Below are 20,946 nucleotides of genomic sequence, written 5' to 3' on the forward strand. Positions count from 1 at the left end.
AGTTAGAGACATGAAAATTGATATTTAGCCTTTTTTTATTGAAAATAATCAAACATGTGCTTCAGTGTTTTTTTATATTTGATCTAGAAGAAAAAAAGGGGGATTGTAACGTATGTTATTATTCTTACCTAAGTCTGTTTTCTATTTAATTTATTACATTGTAATTTTTATTTAAACGTTGGTAAACAAATCAAGATGGAATGTATGAACTTTTGCTCCTTGGTGTACTTGGAGTATATATCTATCTACGTAATGCCCTCTGGTGGTTTCTGGCCCTTGTCATCGATGACCAGGTTAGAAGCCATAAAATCTACTTGACCGACGGGAGCAATTTTTTTTTTCTTCTTCATTAGTAGTGCATAGTAAAGGGGTTGTTTGTTAGTGCTATATTTTGAGTGAAAATGATATACAGTAATTCATTATTTAATATGGTGCTCCACTGAAAATATTTAGTCGAAAGCATTATTAAGAGTGTTGGTTTGATAATTAAAACTTTGTGTCGGCATTAGACGGATTTATCAACCATATGCCCTACGTGATCCAACAGGAAACGTAAGTATTGCATTTTTTCTCGTTTTCTATAATTTAACTAGTTGCTTCCAGTAGTCATATTTTTGCTTGCTTAATTGATTTTTTAAAATTTAATTTTGCTATACGTTACGTACTTTCTTTGGTCTGTTGTATCACGAGGCATTTCTGGTTTATAATCCGTGCTGGTGACCTATCGAAGTACGAGAGTATTTGACCAATGAAGAGTCTGTAAAGTTAATATAATGCTATTCTGACAGGGTACCTTCGATTTAGAGTATTTTGCTGTACTTAAAATTATAGTTGGATTGTTATTATTTTTTGTATCGTTAATTTTGTTGGAGAATTTGTTTCAAATATATGCCTCACACATATTTGTAGTAAGTTTGAAATTATCATTTAAGTCAAAATTATATTCAAACCTCATATAACTTATTTGAGTAATAACCCATTTATTGCTAAATTTATTAATATATTTTCATTGGACAGACTTGATTTATATTGGTGTGGGGGAGACCTTTATTAATATTGCATATCCCTCTCCCGGATGTAGGCCTATTTGTGTTATTTCATTTAACACTCAGCCTCACATTACAGGGTGGATTTACTGAAATCCCCAAACGAGATTTGTTCAAGACTTCGAAATGAAATGAAATGTTTAAGTTTAACGTCCCACAGATATGCTCTTGAGACTAAGGGAGACTATGATTAAAGCAAGTGAGTGATGATGAAACAATCGGAGGAATCAGCAACTCCAAGCTAATTATTTCAAAAGAAATTATGCGGATATGTTAGTGATTCTTGGTTTGTTAACAATCACTTATCATCATGACAAGGAGAGCACATTTTGTATTCCATTAGTAAGTGTAATTTTGTGTTAACCTTTTGTACTCCGATAGTCATTACGTTAGATGCATGACAATATGCGAAATGCCCATGACAGGTATTGCAAAATTTACTTGCAGATATTTCTTAGTGCGTGGGACTGTGCATCCATTTGATTGATTATTCCAATTAGGTATTGCTGGAGAACAGAATTGATATTTGATCTGTTGGTAGGATTAAAGTGTTTCAGTAATACTACACATAGCGTCTAAAAGAAGTGAAAAAATTGAGAGAGTATGTTGAATTCAACCTTCGTCGTTATTTATAAAGTTACCAGTTTATTTGAGATATCTCTATAGTTGACAGTAAATCTCTAATTAGCTCATGGATAAAGAGAATTAGGTTCGGTGTTATTAACAAATGTGGATTGTGTTATCTATCATTGACTGATAGGAATTAAGATTGTGCTAGTGTCAGTACAGTTCAATGCAATAAATATAATTTTTTATATACAAGTAAAAAATGTATAAAAATTAAATCGATGTTGTATATAATCATTTCACTGAATTGTTTGAAATGAAGGAGTAATTATAGTTTACGGAATACACGATTCGATCTCCAGATTACCAGTAATACAAGAAAAATCAAGTATACAAATCAGAGCAATTGGAGCAGTGAATGAGTGTAGTATCCATCAGACAATTAATTACTAACCGATAAATTTACAAAATTTCCATATGTACATTTTGTACATTTATTTTTGGAACACTATATGGAAAGCAAAAATAAGTGTAACCATAACTTTAATATTGCAAGCTAACGTTTCAAAAGTCATTTTTATATCCATTCGATAAACTTATATTGTAATCAACCTAATTAATCATTACGATAGAAATGAACTAGCTTATTTCAAGGAGAATAAGACGGTAATAATTTTCGTTAGTTAAAAATTCAAATTAAAGAATAAGTAAAAGTTCCAATTTGCGATTCGTTTAATATATACTTCCATTAACCAACACATTATAATCACCTACCTAATAATTGAGGAGTTTGATGTAATAAGGGTGTAAACAAGATCACACCCTTTTTGTATCAGACACATTTGTGGCTTTTGTCATGCTTGTTTAGCCTCCTGGTAACATTTCAATTCAATATCGGAATGAAATGCTGCATATTAGATGTTTCATGTAAGAAAAAAAAACACTACTTAAATTTTCAACATCGTTTTTCTCCAACTGCATGTTTCAGACTTACGTCCTTATTGCATCAAACTCCTCAATTGATATATCCACCTTGGCTCGCAGAATAGCAGCAATGCTGTTTGACATAGAATCAATGAGACCTTGATAGGTGACTAGAGAATGACGCAGCACATCTGCACATACAAGTCACCTAATTGATCTAAATTCCGCAATGAGCTCGGAACTGACCTTCAATAATATGCAAATACGTTAATTTCGGGTCAATTTGAGAACCATTGCAGCAATTGAAATTTACCACTGTGCTCATCGAACTATTATAGCATAACATTGCCCTTGTGACACGAGTGTTGTCCTGCTGAAAGATTCAATCTAGTTGGAAACATGGCCGATATGAATGGGTGTACATGATCAGCAATGACCTGGCAATAGTTAGAAGCTGTCATGGTGTCCTTCATATGTTATTGGATTCATGGACAACCATGTGGAGGTACCCCAAACCATGATAGACATTGGTCTGGAAGACGACTATCAATGTGATGAAGGCAGTATCGTGATTCATCGAACCATGTAACGTTGTGCCATTGCTCAGTGGTAAAATGGCAATAGATAGTGCTCACTCTTAGTCATAATCAACGATACTGTGCGATTAATATTGGTACAAATATAGGACATCGGCTGTGTAGGCCCGTATCCAACAATATAAGGTGAACTGTGTACTCAGACATACTCATACTTTGTCCATTGTTAAAGTTTGTTAAAATTTGCTGTTAATTGTGCCACAGTTTAAGCCCTATCTTGTTGTACCAACCTTAACAGTCTATGACGTTCGACATCTTTAATAAAATGTGTCCGCTTCACACCTTGTCGTTCAGTACTGATTTCACTGCTCTTTTCCACCTTTCGGAAAACACAAATCGACAAGTTTCGCTATTTCCGAGATGTTCATTCACAGCTCTTTGACCATCGCAATCTGGCCTCTATCAAACTCTGATATATCGTCGGTCTTCCCTTTTACATAAGTATCACACCGGACTCCCGGATTGTTAGAGCAGGATTCCTTTTACCATCTGCTGAGCGGTTCTGTCGTGCTGCGTGACTTTTACAACAGCTCAACGACTTCGTTCAAAAAATAGTGGGTGGACATATTTTGGCTGGTTAGTGTATAATTACGAAGCAACTTTAAGCTAACATATTTAGTTAACATTATCTTTGTTTATTTCATATGTTGCCATAGGGACACCAATAAAAATTGCTATTAAAATCCCTAAAGAACCAATTACCTTGCAGCATCTACACAGATTAGGAGCAAATGAACTGATTAATGAATTATAAAGAAACTTACATGGTAACTAGAACCGGAACTGTTTGAATCCAAAAAGAACTTTGAACTATGAATTGAACGATTTGAACTGTATGTGTCATAAATCATAATAGAATGAAAATGAGTGTTTGAACATACCTAGTATTTCGGTCGAGTTAGAGTTTTATAATTTCACTTTTGTAATCAACTATTCACATGCAAAAATAATTTATCATAATCGTTCATGCGTTCATCGAAAAGTATGATGAAATACGTAAACTTCTAGAATGTTAGATAACCCACACGACATAGCTGTAATAAAGCGTTGCAGATTCCACGACGTATTCTGTTCATATCCAGCCTACAGGTACACTCATGTCCAAAATTATTGTCGCATATCTATAAATATGTTGTTGTAGGAATATAATTTGATAACGAATTCTCCCGGTATTTCTTATAATATTAGCATGTGTATAATCGGCAAAGACATGTATGTGGCAAATTTCATGTCAAAAGAGCAGTAAATAAGAACAATAAAACGAAAAGAAAACTTTCTTGTCCATTTAGCAACATTTTGTTTTACTCATTCTAATTTTCGTATTTATAATCCTTTTCCTCTGAAATTTACCACAAATATATATTTCCCGATTATACACATAGTATCAGTATTAAAAATACCCTGCAAAATCATTATCAAACTATATTCTTACAAGAAGACAGTTGTAGATATGCAACAATCATTTTGGACATAAGTGTACTTTTTACTTATCTATCTTCTCTTTATACAATAAAGAAAAATATTTCCAGGTTGCATTTTATTTCTTTTAGCTGTTCCCAGCGAAGTGATTGAACGAAGCTAGTAGTATATATGATAATAAAAATCGCCTGATAATATGCTGCACTGAACAGATATTTTCCTTCTTGTTGAACCCAGATCAACGATATGAAATAAGCTACTAAACTCTTTTTTCAGGTAGAAATGTACAGTATTATCAAATGAATCACAAGAGGAATGTGCTGAATTCTTGTTAAATGCACTTTGTGTTAAATATAATGATACTTCTAATTACTTGAATTTAAAATTGTAGAATCCTTTGCAAACCTTTCCTCTATGGTTATTCCTTCGGAAACTACAAAAGGAACATTCTGAATCGAGTTGACAAGTGTTGGTTTCGAATTAATGCTTCCATTTTTTGTCTAAGAATAGAATCCTTTTAAAGGAAGATTAAATTGTCCTGTACAATCCATGAGAGAAGTGAATACACACACACAACGTGTCAACATCACTGAAACTGAAGCTGTAGAGCGGTGTCAGAAGCAACATTTTAATTAGCTGCTAAAATTATCTGCTCGACATCACGAAACGTTGTACATTTTTATTTTTGTGGCTGCTCGTGATTTGTATGGGTTCCTGCTTCTCCGTGATTGACAGAGCTGTTCTGAAAATGATTCGCTCTAACAATTGTTATCAATACCCGGGTGACGACACAATTAACCTGTCTTAATTTAAAAAACCAAAATCAATATACAGGAGAAATGTTATTAGTAACTAGTACAATAGCATTGTTTAATATTCATGAAAGCAAATTTTAATGTTATTGATTATCCGTGTTTCTATTGCAAAAATGAATCCAGCCAATCTAGTTTCTACTAAAATTTCCTTATAATATATAAAGCTTAATTTGTTATGTATTAAGTAACACGGGAAGGTTACGTCTTCGATTAGGTATTGCAAAGAAAATTTTAATTGCCACTTTGGCTGTATTCAATGATATGTTTGAATTTGATTGTGGGCTACATAAACAACCGTGGCAGCATATATAATAAAGCCAAGAATGGGAAACGGTAGATTAACCCAGTGGTTCCTAACATTTTTGACTGACGTCACACTTCATCAGGATATCTACTGGAGTTGACTTGGAAGATATTTCAAGTATATTTCTAGTATTTCCAATGTCGTGTTTTTAAAAAAATCCAATATACTACGATAAACTGAAAACAATGTGAGTCCCATATACGACTATATGATGTGATATTTAACATCCGGTAAATTTTGTTAATAAAAGCAAAATCTTCTTCAATATTTCAATGAAAGGTATTCACTACAAAAATAAGTGGGTTAGTTATAGGTTAAAGTCGAAAAAACGGAACAATAAGTGTTTTTCTGGACGTTATTTCTCCACTAATGCCTGTCGGTCGCCTTTTTCGGTCAAAATAATTGAATGTCCTATAAACACTATTCCATTTTCTTTCTCAAACTAGCTAATTTTTCAGTGATTGGCCAGTTATCTCTATCACCACTTACACTCAGATGACTGGGTTGAAATCTTTTAGGGTCTCAAAGAGGACTTTTATATTTATACAGTATTACGCAATAATTTCCAGTACATTTTTAGAACATTCAAGTTTCAGTAGACAACTTATTCATTTAGCGCCCACAACATCGTAATACATTGATTCGATTTTTATTAACCCCTCAAGCCGGGAGTTAAAAAGCCATCATCCGCTGCGAGAGACAGTAATTTTAAACAAACACAACAGCAATTTGCACATAATGTCACAAAATTGAACATAATTTCATATAATAATAAGAAAAGCCAACAGATGGCAGCACATTGCAGTCAGTTGCATTCGTCTCGTTCATATAGAAAAAACAACAGATGTCAGAATATAATCAATTTGTCACTACTACATAGGACGTATACGTGTACGTCGAACCGCCTCTAGAAGCACTATGAGGATCCGTACATGTGTACGTCGAACCAGCTTGAGCGGTTAATACTAATATAATTAACAATATTGTAAGCCTGAAAGTTTCTAGTATGTAATTCTGAGCACTGTTGTTACTGGAGGCGTTGATTGCCCTAAAATTGATTTGCTCTAATTATAGATGTTTCATGATTTTTAAATTCTATAATTTTGAGACAACCACGTCTCACTACCCACCGCTTGGGGAACACTAGGTTAGCAAACTCCCAGTGTTGACCTTACATTGTGACTGCACGTTTGGCCGAGCATTTGCAGACATAATTGCTACGAAAGGAATAAAATCATGATTGGACATCGAAGCCGAAACTGTTTTATAAATGATGGCAAGTCGTTGCTTGGCCAAGTTTTCAAAATACGTTGGGCCAACGTATTTTTCAATTTTAACTGGACAACTCCCAGTCATGTCAACCATTAACGTACAAGAGAAAATCAAAGAAGTAAGATGAATTTGACTGTACAATCCAGTGAATTGAATGTGTGTGTAGTTACAATGCGTAAACAACTGTCAAAGTGTAAGTGTCAAGGTTTAATACGCCTGACAGCCACTAGAGCGCAGCACGTTGTTTCTTCCGGTGACAAACTAGTGAACTGGGACATTACACAAAAGCTGAAGTGCGTAGTGTCATTCGATTCTTGTGTCCCATGGGGAAGAAACCGACAGAATTTGACCAAGAACTGATATGCCCTGTCTCACGTGTCCTGTTTTCCAAGTAAGCTGAGAAATGAGAAATGAAATACTGTAATCCTTATAACCCGTGTATTTTCAGGAAAATTTTGACTTTCAGTTAGGTGGCTACTCCTTCAGTAATGTTCATCTGAGTATTATAGTTTATACGTCGTCCCCCTTAGAATGAAACAGTGTTTTAAATGGTATCCTACGCATGTATGCATAATATACAAGGAAAAGAAAATGTAGGGTAAGATACTGAAATTTCTCTCCAAAAATCTCTTTTTAACAATCTGGCGCCAGTAGAGCAAATTTGATTACGGGTACCCGACTAAAAGTATATAATGTACCTCAAAAAATATATACAGAACCTATATATTATATATAAATAAATATAGTGCATGGACAAAGTTTCATTGCAATATTTAGAATAATTAAAAGGGAAAAATATTTCTCAATCCTGTTTGAGAATACCAAATTCCATACATAAATAAGGAAAAAGTAGGATATAAAATAAAAATTTCTTATTCATCCGGGCATCATGGTTCATACGTCATTCATACAGTTATTCAGAATGAAATAAGCTTTCAAATGGTACCATGAGTATATGTTCATAATCTTTTTTTTTTTTAAAAGGAAATTTTGGATAATACAGAAATTCTCCTCCAAATATATATTTTTTGAAAATTTGGCTTCCTCTGGACCGACCTCAACTGTAAGTATCCTTATGTTTTATTTATACGTATATGTCCATGAATTGGGAACCTAAAGTACCAAATAACAGTACTGATAAGCTTTTTTCCTTCTGTTGTTGCTAAGTATAGAAGAAAATATTGCTATGCTCCAACAATTAGCGTGGCTTCGACTCAAGACTAAGTTTTACCCCTTTATATCTTCGAACGCAAAGGACAGACAATACATTTCGTTATAGTGTTACACCCCTAGACATGATATTTAAAAAATCACTTCGAAGTAAGCATAAGCATATAGTTTTCAGGGGAGGACAATTGGTGATATGCGAGCTCCTCCGTGACTAAGCGGTTAGCGTGTGCACCTTTGGGTTGGGAGCCCCGGGTACGATTCCCGGAGGAAGCTCATGTGGTTCGGCTTCCACGCTAATCAGTAGGTCCCGTCCCATATAGCCTCACTGCTGAAAGGAACGTTAAAATGAACTCAAGTCAATTAATGATATGTGTGTTTGGCATAGCAAATATCCCGAACGGTTTAAAATGGTTAATGAAGACAGTAATTCACAAGCTTCCTTGATTTCGGCATAGTTCAGAAATCTTCCGATAAATAGAACGTAAGTGGAATTCATTGAGTATTTTGAATATTTTACACATGTGATATAATCCATTTTCCCATGTGAAATTGTTATTTATCTCTTAGGTGTTAAGTCAGCAATATCGAGATCTGGATAGAAATCAAACAAAATTTACCTCAAATTTTGAAGTAAAATGTCCATTGCCTTGATTAAAGATACTTTCTCTACCGTATTAAGTGTCATATTAGTGATGTAAACATCACACACTTTGCCCAAGGGCAGCCATTGATGAATATGTAACACTTTTGCAGATGTTAGAATACAGAACCAAGATATAAATTTCCTTATTTTGTGTAAAACTATGGTTCTCATCAATTTCAACTTGAAATTCTACCATTTCAATTCATCTAAAAGTCCCATTTATTTATTTATTTATTTATTTTAGTATCTGAAGGTAAGCGCAGAATTCACAGAGAAATAGAACATAAAAGACACAGGCCACCACACTAAACTTTCTCGCTCCAAATCCTTAAACTTAGTCATGTTACAGTTCAGTTATTAACGAAACATTTTGTAGTAAAATACGATCCAAATTATAAGGTCTTCTCAAAAAAAAAAAAAAAAAAAAAAAAAAAAAAAAGCCAAGAGAAAATCACCACCAAAACTAAACTATCCCTTGTAAATTTTTCCATAAGAAAATTATTTGTCATATGTTAGGCTTAATAGTGAAATAGCAAAAAATTGCATGAGTTGTATTTTACAGAACTCAAAAGGAACTCAACTTCAAGAGTAAACTAACTCTTGGAATTAGAATTAGGATTTAGATTTCTGGGCTTCCGGCATTTAGCTCGTCACGTGTGAGGGATGACTTCCCTCGGCGATCACACTATCCGAGGTAAGGGAAGGAAGGAAGGAAGCGGCCTGGAACCTGTATGGAAGGTACCATCCTAGTATTTGCCTGGTGTGAATGAGGAAAACCCAGGAAAACCTCATTCAGGGTGGCTGGCCTGAAAAAGCGTTTTACACTTTTTCGGCCGAGTGCCCCCACCGCGAATCGAACCTGGGACCGCTCGCACCGAAGGCGAGAACGTTAGCAACTACGCTACGCGGGGCCACCCTTGGAATTATTCTGACGAAAGTAATTTATGCAAGATTATACGAATATTAATGAAATATTTATGAAATGTGAACAAAATAGCGCAAAAGGGCAGCAGTGGCTCAGTGGTAGAGAGTCCATCTCTGGTGCATGGGTTCGATCCCAGATCACACTAAATGAGCTTTGTGGTGGACAAACATCGTGTGCGTGGGTTTTCTCGGGATTCTCCCGGTTTCTTCATTCCACGATTTCATTCATTTCTCATCATCACCGTCTCGTTTAGACTAGCCAGTATAATCGTGGGATGTAAAACTGAAGATTTCGTTTTTCATTTCAAAATCACGTGAGTGGTTCTTGAGAAAATCATTCAAAAGACTCACCCCAAGAATAAATTATCCCTTGTTCATTTTTCCACAACAAACGAGTTACGCCATATTATCAGATTGTTAGGTTACATCAGATATATGTCATATTATCAAATATATGTCATATTATCAGATTTGAAATATGAGCAAAATCATGTTAGGTTACATCAGATATATGTCATATTATCAGATTTGAAATATGAGCAAAATCACCTAGTCGTTTTTGAGAAAATTATCCGAAAATGAAACTCACCCTAAGAATAAGCTATCCCTCATACATTCATCCAAGACAAACGAGTTATGCTATATTGTTAGGTTATAATGAAATATATAGATTATAAAATATGAACAAAATTTCGGGAGTCGGTTTTTCGGTCGGAGTTCGGAGAAAATCATCCGAAAAAAGAATACTTCAAGAGCACACTATCTCTTCTCAATTTTTCACAAAGAAATTACTTATATCACAATATGAGGTAACTAAAAAATATTATTTCTGAAATATAAACAAAATCGTTGGAGTCGTTTTCGAAAAAAAAAATGCAATTACTTATTTTCACCCTTCAGTAAACTACCCTCATTTTTAGGGTAGGAAAAGGTTCGGCGGGGAATAACATAAAAACCTTTAAGTTTAAAATTTAAGCTCGATAAGTCGAACGGTGTATCCTCTAGACCAGGGTTTCTCAACCTGTGGGTCGCGACCTCTAGGGAGTCGCGAAGATAAGCGGAAGAGATAAATATAATTAGAATCTAACACCGGAATATATTTTTTAATATTATTTTGAATTTTGTTCTGATAGGCATATTTATATTTTTATACATACTGTTAAGAACAACTAATATAGGACTACTAAACATTTTCAACAGGTGCAGAGTTGTTCAAAAAGCAATTTAAATGAAAGAGGTACAATATGAAACTAATAAGAACTGCATGTTGAAATACCAGAAAAATTCAAATGCAACAAAACCTGCATATTGAAATACAATTAAAATTGAAAGTTAATAAGATACCTCGCAGCATGATGTGATTTCTCTAGTACGGCAATGTCCTCTTCAATCTTCGTGACGCACATTATCAAGTCATTTAAAATACTCAATAAAATTTTTAACAACTGTCAAAGTTTTTTTTAAAAACTAAAATTAGAAATCACTTTATTTTTAGTATATAACCCACAATTAAGGGAGTTATGAAATTTTAAACTTTTCAAATGGCCTCCATTTTGAAACAATACGGCGTATCGGATTCGATATTTGTAATATGAATGAACTGGCCAAAGTCGGTTTTAATCCATTCGCTTTTAGGGAAGTTACTGTATCCACTATGTACAAGAAATGGATTGCACTATTATAGAAATAGATTAATATCGTGAGATCTCCGCAATAGACATATTAAAAATCTACACAAGCTTATTGAAAACCAGAAATTATACGGGGGTCGCTGGCAAAAAGGTATGATAAAAGATTAAACTCATGAAACTTGTAAATCCGTTGAAATCTAGAAATCAACTTCTTTTCGTAATCACCATGCTTTCTTCTTCTCTTTACGTCGATCGATAAAAATACTCAACTGTTTCCTGTATTTGCTGTTTCTGAGTAAAACTTAAGTAATTTCGATCAATAACTGAAAAAAAAATACCTAAAATAAATACTTCGAGAGCTAATAAACTTTCTGAAGTGTTTATTTTAGTGTGTGTGTGTGAGTTTGTGTGGTACTTTATTTCTCAGAAACTACTTGCCGGATCTGAATTAAATTTGGTAAGGAAGTAGCCCATCATCTAAGGAATAAAGTTCGTTATATTTGGTGAGCAAACTAGCCAGTGACAGGGTCGGCTTGAATTGTAAGTGGCACTTTATTTCTCTGTAATTACTGTCTACACCTAAATCAAATTTAGTGAACAAATAGGCCATCGTTTAAGAAATAAAAATCGCCATATTTGCTGGTCGAGCTCGGTCAGAAACAGGCTCGACTCACCTTGTACATGGTACTTTATCTCTCGGTAACTACTGGCCGGATCTAAACGAAATTTGGTGGCTCAGCGTCTAATGAATAAAGATCACTAGTTTTTATGGTCTACATCGGTCACGGACGGCTGTGCTCAGCTTGTATATTCTACTTTATTTCTCGGTAACTACTGACTAGGTCTGTACGAAATTTCAGTAGGAATTAGCTCATTGTGAAAGGAATAAAATCACTATATTTGTTGATGGGACAAGCTCTGTTTTGCTTGGCTCAGCCTCAGCTTCGCATGCCAGAAGCTTCTGAGTTTGGTTCACTGACTGTCCCAATCACTTGTTTCAATTACGGACAACGAAATCAGCGACACAAGGCGATAAGACTAATGATATGCTGACCACATACCTTCAATTTCTCAAATCATAGCTGGTCAGCTTTGAACCAATAAATTAATAATAAGAATGCTTTTGAATACCAAAAATAAAAATGATTTTCTAAAGTTATATTAGTTACCATTATGACATATCCAAATGATTATCCAAATCCTAGTGTCTCATTATGGAAATATTGTTAGCAAAACAAGTATTCTCATTCTAACTACTATTCGAACCTAGTACTTATTCACTAGAGCAGTAGCTCAAATAACATGCCGCGACAGCATTTTACTTTTATTATTATTATTATTATTATTATTATTATTATTATTATTATTATTATTATTATTATTATTATTATTATTATTATTATTATTATTATTACAAACGATAATTACAATGAAAGAATGAAATGAAATCCTTAATTTAACGTCCCACGTTAAATTTATGTCTTTAGGTTAAAGCGGGAGGGTGAATAATGTAATTAATGATTTTGAAAGAATTTGTGAAATTACAACGTGGATGGAAATCGGAGAGCAACCGGAGAAACCTCTGATATACCACATAAACGCACATGAACAGGAGGAGAAGAGATTATTGCTTGACTGCGTGTCATATACATTCATCTCATACATTCATATCTAGTGCTTGGTGCTGACCGTCCGTATTGTGAAGAATGTATAGTCCCATTGAGTATTCGACACATTCTTATTGAATGTCCAGTATACTCAGACTTCAAGGACCGTTTACGACTGCTTAAAAATGTTAAGTGAGATTTTGGGGGAAAATGGGATCTTAAGTGAACGTATTCTCACATTTGTTAGTGAGATTGGAGTAGTTAATTCGCTGTGAGGTTTTTGTTTATAAATCTATCCTGTTACGTGTTTCTACTATTGCTATTTTTTAAAGTTATTTTCTAGTTGTACGTCATCATCATCATAAGTATTGTGAAATTATTGGCAGGTTACTTGCTGCAACTGAGAAGGCTCCATGCTCCACGGTCTTCCGCTAATCTCTTGGTCTTCACGTGCGATTTTTCTGTTTTGATATCGTCCATTAATTGTAGTCTTCTTCGCACCCTCCCTCTCTTACCTGCCACCATACCCTCTAACACGCCCCTCATGATACAGTTCCTGCTTAGCTAATGTTCCAGCCAGTTTCTCTTCCTCTTCTCAATAATATTTAAAATTGTTATTTTCCTCCCTATCATTTCTAACACCCTCTCATTCGTTTTGCGCTCGACCCAGCTAATTCTCTTCATTCTTCTCCACATTCCTCTTTCATATTTTATTATTTATTCTTCAGCCTTTTCAGAACATCTGTTTTACTTGTCATTTCTTTTTATTGTTCTCTTTAGTTTTTAAAATTTACATGAGAATTAACACATTCTTTACTTTTTTTCTGAATTTTTAATACGTAGCATGTGTCAGCCGTCGTCTTCATTGTGACGAGGACAGTCTCGCTGACGTCCCCATTAAATTATAACAATCAATCGCACGGGCTGGGATCAAAGCAGGGACCCTTCGTACCAGAGGCGAGTGTTATATTACTAAGACACAGTGTCCTTCTCTACTCTCTCACTACTAACAATGAAATTACCCTTTGGACGTACATAGGATATTCGAAAGGCAAAGGTATAAAAATAATAAAATCTGAATTTCGCAGCTGCTATCTAGACTGTGGTCTTTCTAGCTTTCCTTCAGTCTTACCAGAAGTAAAACACTCCTCGTTTTCAATAATAACTGACAAAATTTATTTTATCTTACAAAACCATATCAATCTATGAGTAATACCAATTCCTCTTAGTGAAGCTAATAGATGGCAAGACTATGTTACTATATGCAGTACATGTCTACCTGAACCTGAACCTGTCTCTAATGTGTAGGCAATTTGGAAATTTAAAACTATTGTGATGATTTAATTGCGACTTAAACTGTATTGTTTCAACTTTATTCTTTCAAAATGGCTAGTGATGATGATGAATATCAACATGCTTTGCTGTTTTTTTATTAGGACAAGTAAAGTAATAGTTTTTTTTTTTTTTTTGAAAAAATAAGAACGATTTTAAACTATAGGATCGAAGGCTTGCGCACAACGATTGTTGATGCTACTACTACTACTATTACTATCACTATTACTACTACTACTAATAATAATAATAATAATAAAATAATAATAATAACAATAATACACTAGATATAACGATAATGGACAAAGTTAAAGAAGAAGTATATGTGATTGGTATAGATATTATGGTAGACCTACAAGTATAACAAATAAAAAATAAAAAGCTTGATGAGAAAATAGAAAAATATAAATAACATGACCAGATCAATAAAGCATTAAAAATCGAAAAACCAAATGTGGGAAATGTACCAAACTCTAATTTCAAGTAATGCAATAATTTAAACCAAATATGATGGAAATATTTTCTACAATTAAGTTAGAGAAAAACTGTTTAGACATTAAAAATAAAAACAAACACAAAAAGAGGAGAGAAAGAGGGAAAGAGAGAAAGTAATATTTGAGTTGTGAAAACAATCAGAAACTTTCTACAAACCACGGATTGAAAAAAAAGAGAGAAATAGTTAATAGTACATTTGCAAATATTGATTTCTGGAGAGAAAAAATAATAAATCATCTATAAATTTAAAAATGTTTATACGTATGCATGCTTCAGGATAACTTCGGAACGCCTAAAGCAATTTCAACCAAACTTGGCATATACGACTTATAATCTGAAAAAAAAAAATTGTGGAGGTAAGACACCTCTAGGTGACGAAAACTACTTCCGCGCAAAAATAAAATAAATAAATCTAGACCTGTAGGTATGCAACCAAACGTGCAAGTGGAGGCAGATGTGGTTGCATACTTGAGAGGGGCAATTGAAGTTACGTTTAATATTTTTTGTGATCGCATCACGGGAAAACGGTTGAACAGGTTAAAGTAAATTTTAGAACCTTGTTAATATCCACCTCGAGATAGGTATTTCCTAAGACGATAGGGGGTTAAAAATTTATACCAAAAGTAGAGTGACTCATGGATTTCTATTATTACACTTTTATTGAAATGAGCGTTCTGACGGGGGAAAAGGTTCAAATATAGTTGTCATTTGTTCTGGAAAATCCGGAACCGTCACGGAATCAAGATCTGAGTCCCAGCGTCTCGAAAAGATTTCTCGGGACGCTTAAATATTCCGGATTTCAACGAAGAAGAAAGGAAGGAAATAATATAGTTATCTTTTTCACAGGATTAGGTAAATAATTATTCTCTTTAACTTCTGAGTATGACAATTTGAAAGTATAAAAAATACATTTGAATACATGAAACATGGATTTAATTAAGTTCACGATTTAACTACTTTCACATTGAATGAAGCATTCATTTCATTCGGCCAGAGATAAAAGGTTTTACTGCTCAATCTCTTTGTTATCTTTAGTACTGTGTTTCAATCTGCATCTTGCTTCTGGAATATTTTGCCATCTTGCCAATGAATTAATCGTTCTTTCAAAGAAAAGGATACAACACGAACAGACAAAATGTGTGAAGGGAAACATCATATCTTGAATGAGCTAAAACAGAATCTGAAAGCTACGAAACATAACAATCCTGAGAAATTTAAAAAAAAAATGCTTACCAGGGTGGGGGAGGGGTAAATCATCTGCTTACGTTTGCTTAACTAGAGAGGAGAAGGTTTATTAAAATGACTAAAAATGTGATTACGTAATACTTGAACAACTCTATCTAATGGAAGAAAGTAAATTAGTATATAACACTTATTTTCATTTTAAGCATTTCGAAGATTCTCGTAATTTAATAGTGTTCCGGATTTTAATGTTTGAAATATGACAACCCTAGGTTCAAATGTTCCATAAACATATTATCCCCGTGCGAAAATGCACATTTCAGCTTCGAGTGGGGGGTGGAGATGGGAGTCATATGTACAAATAATCAAAAATGACATCGATATTAGTGTCAAATCCATAGTTTTCGGGATTGTTGGATGAATATTGACGCTTACAATGACGTTTAAGTCTAACTCTCACCAGTATAGGGAATAAGAAGGGCTGACAAATAGAATGTCCAAAATGACGAGATTACTGTCGAATCCATAGTTCTCGGTGTCCCAATTATATTTAAGAGCTTCCTTCTGACTGTGTGGATAGCTTACACCGGAGGCTCGGGTTCGATTTCCGGCGAGGCTCAAGTCTCATAGAGCCTCGTTGGTGAACGGGGCGCTAAACCCGAATCAATAAAAATAAAAAGATAACGTTGGCATTTAAACCGAAATTCAGTCGAGTAGAACAATAAATAGACAAATGATTACTCGAAAATTCCGTTTTTAAGGGTGGGAAGGGGACAACTTCTGTAATTACTTTCATCACATTGAAATCGACGTTGTCTGTTGTACAGGAAAATAACTGAACCCCTTGAAACGAATGTTGGGAATATACGAGTTAATACCTATCTCAACCATGGATTTCTACAGTGTTACTTCGATTAACATAAATGAAATAGAATGACATTTTTTAGTTTAACATCCCACGGCTATGTACTTTAGGCTAAAGGAGACGGACCATTAGCAAAAATGAATAATTGTGAAATTAAGATTTTGTGATCTCCCACTGGGAATCCAACCCGGGACTACATGCATCAAAGGTACACACACTAGTCATTATTCCAGCGGGGAGCACTGCTTTGATCAAAGAGTGCATTCTAAGAGAATAAAGGGGTGCAAAATTTCCCCCAAAAATAGAACATATTATAAGTTTTTTATGATAAAATGTTATTCAAATGCGTTTCCGAAAGGGCAAGGGAGTTCAAATAAACCTATTCTTCCGATGCAATGAGCGGGTAACTCAGGTAATTAATTAGTAATATCACAGGAAGAAGCAGACAAGACTGTTAACTGAGACTCAAATTGGATTAAAAGCTTTTTTAATGGAGTGTATAAAATATGTTCTTGATGAAATCGAGCAAAAATAAATCTTACATATAGCTCTTCATGTTTGTTTGTCTGCTATGCAAATCTAAACTGTCTCTCCATTTAAAATAAAGTTTGAGACATACACTTGGCTGAAACTGGGTTTTTATAATGGCAGTTTCATTAATATGCGTATCCTGGAGGGAGTCAAAATTTATGTCAAAAATATATTATCTCATCAGCTTCTTCAAGTTAGGCAGATATTATATATATATATATATATATATATATATATATATATATATATATATATATATATATATATATATATATATATATATATATATATAAACTCCTTATTAGGCGTAAGTTGAAACGTGTCCAAGCATTTTCGAAAATTCTGTTTCTACAGAAGAGAAAGTGTGCAATTTAATGTTCTATTTGTTCTTGTTCTATTGTGATGTTCTATTTGTGTTCGGAAAAATGACAGAAATAAGAATGTGGTTGAACTGTTTAAAGTGATTTTTTGACAATAGTTAGCAGTTGTGTTGACGTGGGTTTTTCACTACTATAGTATTTATGGAAACGTGTATTTTAAGAAGGATTTAATTTTTTCACAAAAAAAAATATAATGACTGCATCGTGTGAAATGAATTTTTGAACATAGTTAACACTTAGCTTGAGCTGGTATTTTATCATTTCATTTCGAATCAAATAGACATCCTAATGAAAAGAAAGAGGGGGAAGAGAGGGTTCAAATGTTTCCACAATATATATATATATATATATTACAGTTATTTTAGCATTTTTACACTTTGTATACGTTTATGTCTGACAAACTTTTATTTCCTGTTTGGAAATTCTAAATGAAGTAAAGATTTTATTTCGATTAAGACAAGTACTGAAAATATACTGAAGAAGATCTAAAATATGAGATAAGTATTCATTTATACATAGTTTTGTTTGTTGCTATTGTTACCCATAATAACGGATGGGACATGAAAGACAGCCTCAGTTACCTTATCTTTGGCGCATTGTAACTAAACGAAAGATCGATAGCAAACCGAGTATACACACACGACCGACCGTCTGTCAGCTGAAGTAGGAGACGGGTCAACGAAGCAAACTGCTTGATATCGTATAAAACTCGGTTAAAACCTCTCGTTTCTTCATAAAGCACGTAATTATATTTACGTACATACTTCTGTGTGTTGTTAGCAAATTGCATTACCAAGTATGTTGTTTAAGTTCTAAGTTTCTTTTAACTTGTGTAATGATTTGTCACTTTTTTACATCAATAACTTACTGCGAAAATAAGATAATTATTAATTGATCAATTATGATAAACAATCTGAAACAAGTTATTTGTTTTAATGCACATCTTAACGTGTACTATTAACATAATATGAATACGACTTAGAAATCTACACTGTTACTTTCAGACTTTCAGAACGCACAAGATTTTGAACTAAGAATATTCCGGAAATGTTTTTTGGTCATGTTCTTGAATTGTAAAAATAATAATTACGTGTCGTTTCTAAGAGTTTCGTTTATCAAAAAACGATAACATTATTTTTAGTAAAGAAACATTTCTTGTATTAATTTCATATCCATCACAATTAATAACTGTCTTCTTGAAACAGTGACAAGTGATAGACATATTTTAAAAATTATAATTTTGAAAAATAAGAAAAGCAAAAAACTTACCTTCGTCCAAATTTCTATAAACTTTCTTCATTTCCTACAATAAGCCGAAACTGTTTGAATTTCACGCAAGATATCGAACTGTCAAACACAACTGTCCGGTCGCCATGACAGTACTGATCAGCCCCACATACTATGCTGCCATCTATTTTTCTACTACGATCCCTCCTCAATAAATGAACGTGCGCCTGCGTGCACCGAGTAGCGGAAAGACGTCAACAGATGTCGCTAGTATTCACTACATGCTCTAAAGTCGAGTTCGAGATGGTGTTAGGTGGAGAGAGAGAGGAACTTTACAACACCAGGAGGGATGAGTGCCAATGTCATTTGTCAGATATATATATGATGGGGAAATTTTCTCCCTCGCCTATGAAAATGAGAACCATTTAGAGCAAATACGGGTGTAAATACATCCATATCATTCAAGAAAGAGAGATGGTTATTATTGGTAGAAGTTCCTCTCTTTAAAAACGTTGAGTAAACAGACTTTTAGAATAAGTTAAATTCAAGTCAAAACTTAATCTCATACTTGAACCGTCATATTGAAAAAGTTTAAAGCTTATTCAAATATCAAAATAGCTTTCGAAAATTTAGTACAACTACCTAATAATTATTATTGTGATTTCTGTTATTGTACCCCTCTATGGGTCCCGGGTTCCATTTCCGGGGAGAGCCTTGAATCATTGAACGCATATCTGTGATTCCGATTTCATCCTCAATTATAGATCCACGTTTCATATAATCTTGGTGCTAAAAGCAACGCTAAAGTCTTACTCAACCAGCGTATTATTGTGGGACAGTCATTTGAAGGGTATATTTGAAGGGTATAGTATATATATATATATATATATATATATATATATATATATATATATATATATATATATATATATATATATATATAGCGAAAGAGAGAGAGTGTGTGTGTGTATTTCCGTGATCCTGTGCAAAACTCAGAGAGATGAAAGATGATGGCAAAAGAAACAATTTAAGAGGCTTCATCCCGGCGAAACTAAAATACCGCTAATTTTACAGTAATTATGTGATATCTTCAAATAGATAAAAGATAACACTGTTCAACAAATTTTGATCGAAAGTATGTAAATTCTTTGAAATTGCGATTTTTACATTCATTTAAGCATAATATGAAAGGAAATGATAATAGAAGAATTTTCTTAGCTGAGGTTGTGAAAAAAACGCCCTTGTACAACAGTAGCTGTATATATACAAATGTATTAATATTTATAGAACATTTAAGCAAAATCCTTGTAAAAACCTACATTTCACTTTTTTTTATCTATTTCACTGTGATGTGATAAGCTGGGGAGTTAAGAAGTACCCTAACCTATAGCTTTCTATACCCTTGTACTTCCTTTTTCAAAATTGCGCAAATACCAGTTTCACAGCGATACAGAAAATAAAGTGGTCAAGTTAAACATTAACAATTCCGTAATAAAAATCAGTATTAACATCAAAACATGAAAAATATGTTAAAATACCTTTTTGTGCAAGAACTACACTGCAATGTAGACAAAAGTTTCAAGTGATCTCTTGTGCAGGATTATGTTTATTTTATTTTGAGCGTCTTCGCTTGGCTTGCCTTTTGTAGGTTACATCTGGAGCATCCCTTGCAATAGTAAAACAGTAGTCGGCCAATATGTTAGAACTCCACTTTCCCTCATATCTCTTCTCCATGGCTGCAATATCTTGATGGAAACGCTCACCATGTTCGTCACTTACTGCTCCACAATCTTCGGGAATGAAGTCTAGATGTGAATGAAGAAAGTGGAGTTTCAGAGACATATTGCAACCAAGATTTTCGTAGCACAATAACAACTTTGCTACCAGTTGTTTGTAATTTGTTGCTCGGTGTCTTCCCAAGAACTGTGAACAAACACTCTTCAAGCTTTCCCGCGCAGCTTTCTCCTCACCTTGGAGAATTTCGTCGAACTTGTGATCTTGCCTAATCTGTGGCCC

The 20,946-nt window shown here is 33.8% G+C and overlaps 1 protein-coding gene across 4 annotated transcripts in view; it reads right to left on the minus strand.

The window, feature by feature from the left end:
- The window catches only part of LOC145681022 (transmembrane protein 117-like), a 483,227-nt gene extending 464,103 nt beyond the window's left edge, over window positions 1-19,124 (minus strand). For 3 of the 4 annotated variants that reach the window (XM_081752312.1, XM_081752315.1, XM_081752314.1), the window contains exon 1: window positions 18,973-19,124. The gene's annotated coding sequence lies outside the window, so the exon portion shown is untranslated. The remainder of the gene's footprint in view (window positions 1-18,972) is intronic. The other variant, XM_081752313.1, reaches the window with a different exon arrangement.
- Window positions 19,125-20,946: the final 1,822 nt, after the last annotated feature.

Source organism: Thermobia domestica, chromosome 3 (genome assembly GCF_964235325.1).
Source record: "Thermobia domestica chromosome 3, izTheDome1.hap1.1, whole genome shotgun sequence".
Lineage (NCBI taxonomy): Eukaryota > Metazoa > Arthropoda > Insecta > Zygentoma > Lepismatidae > Thermobia > Thermobia domestica.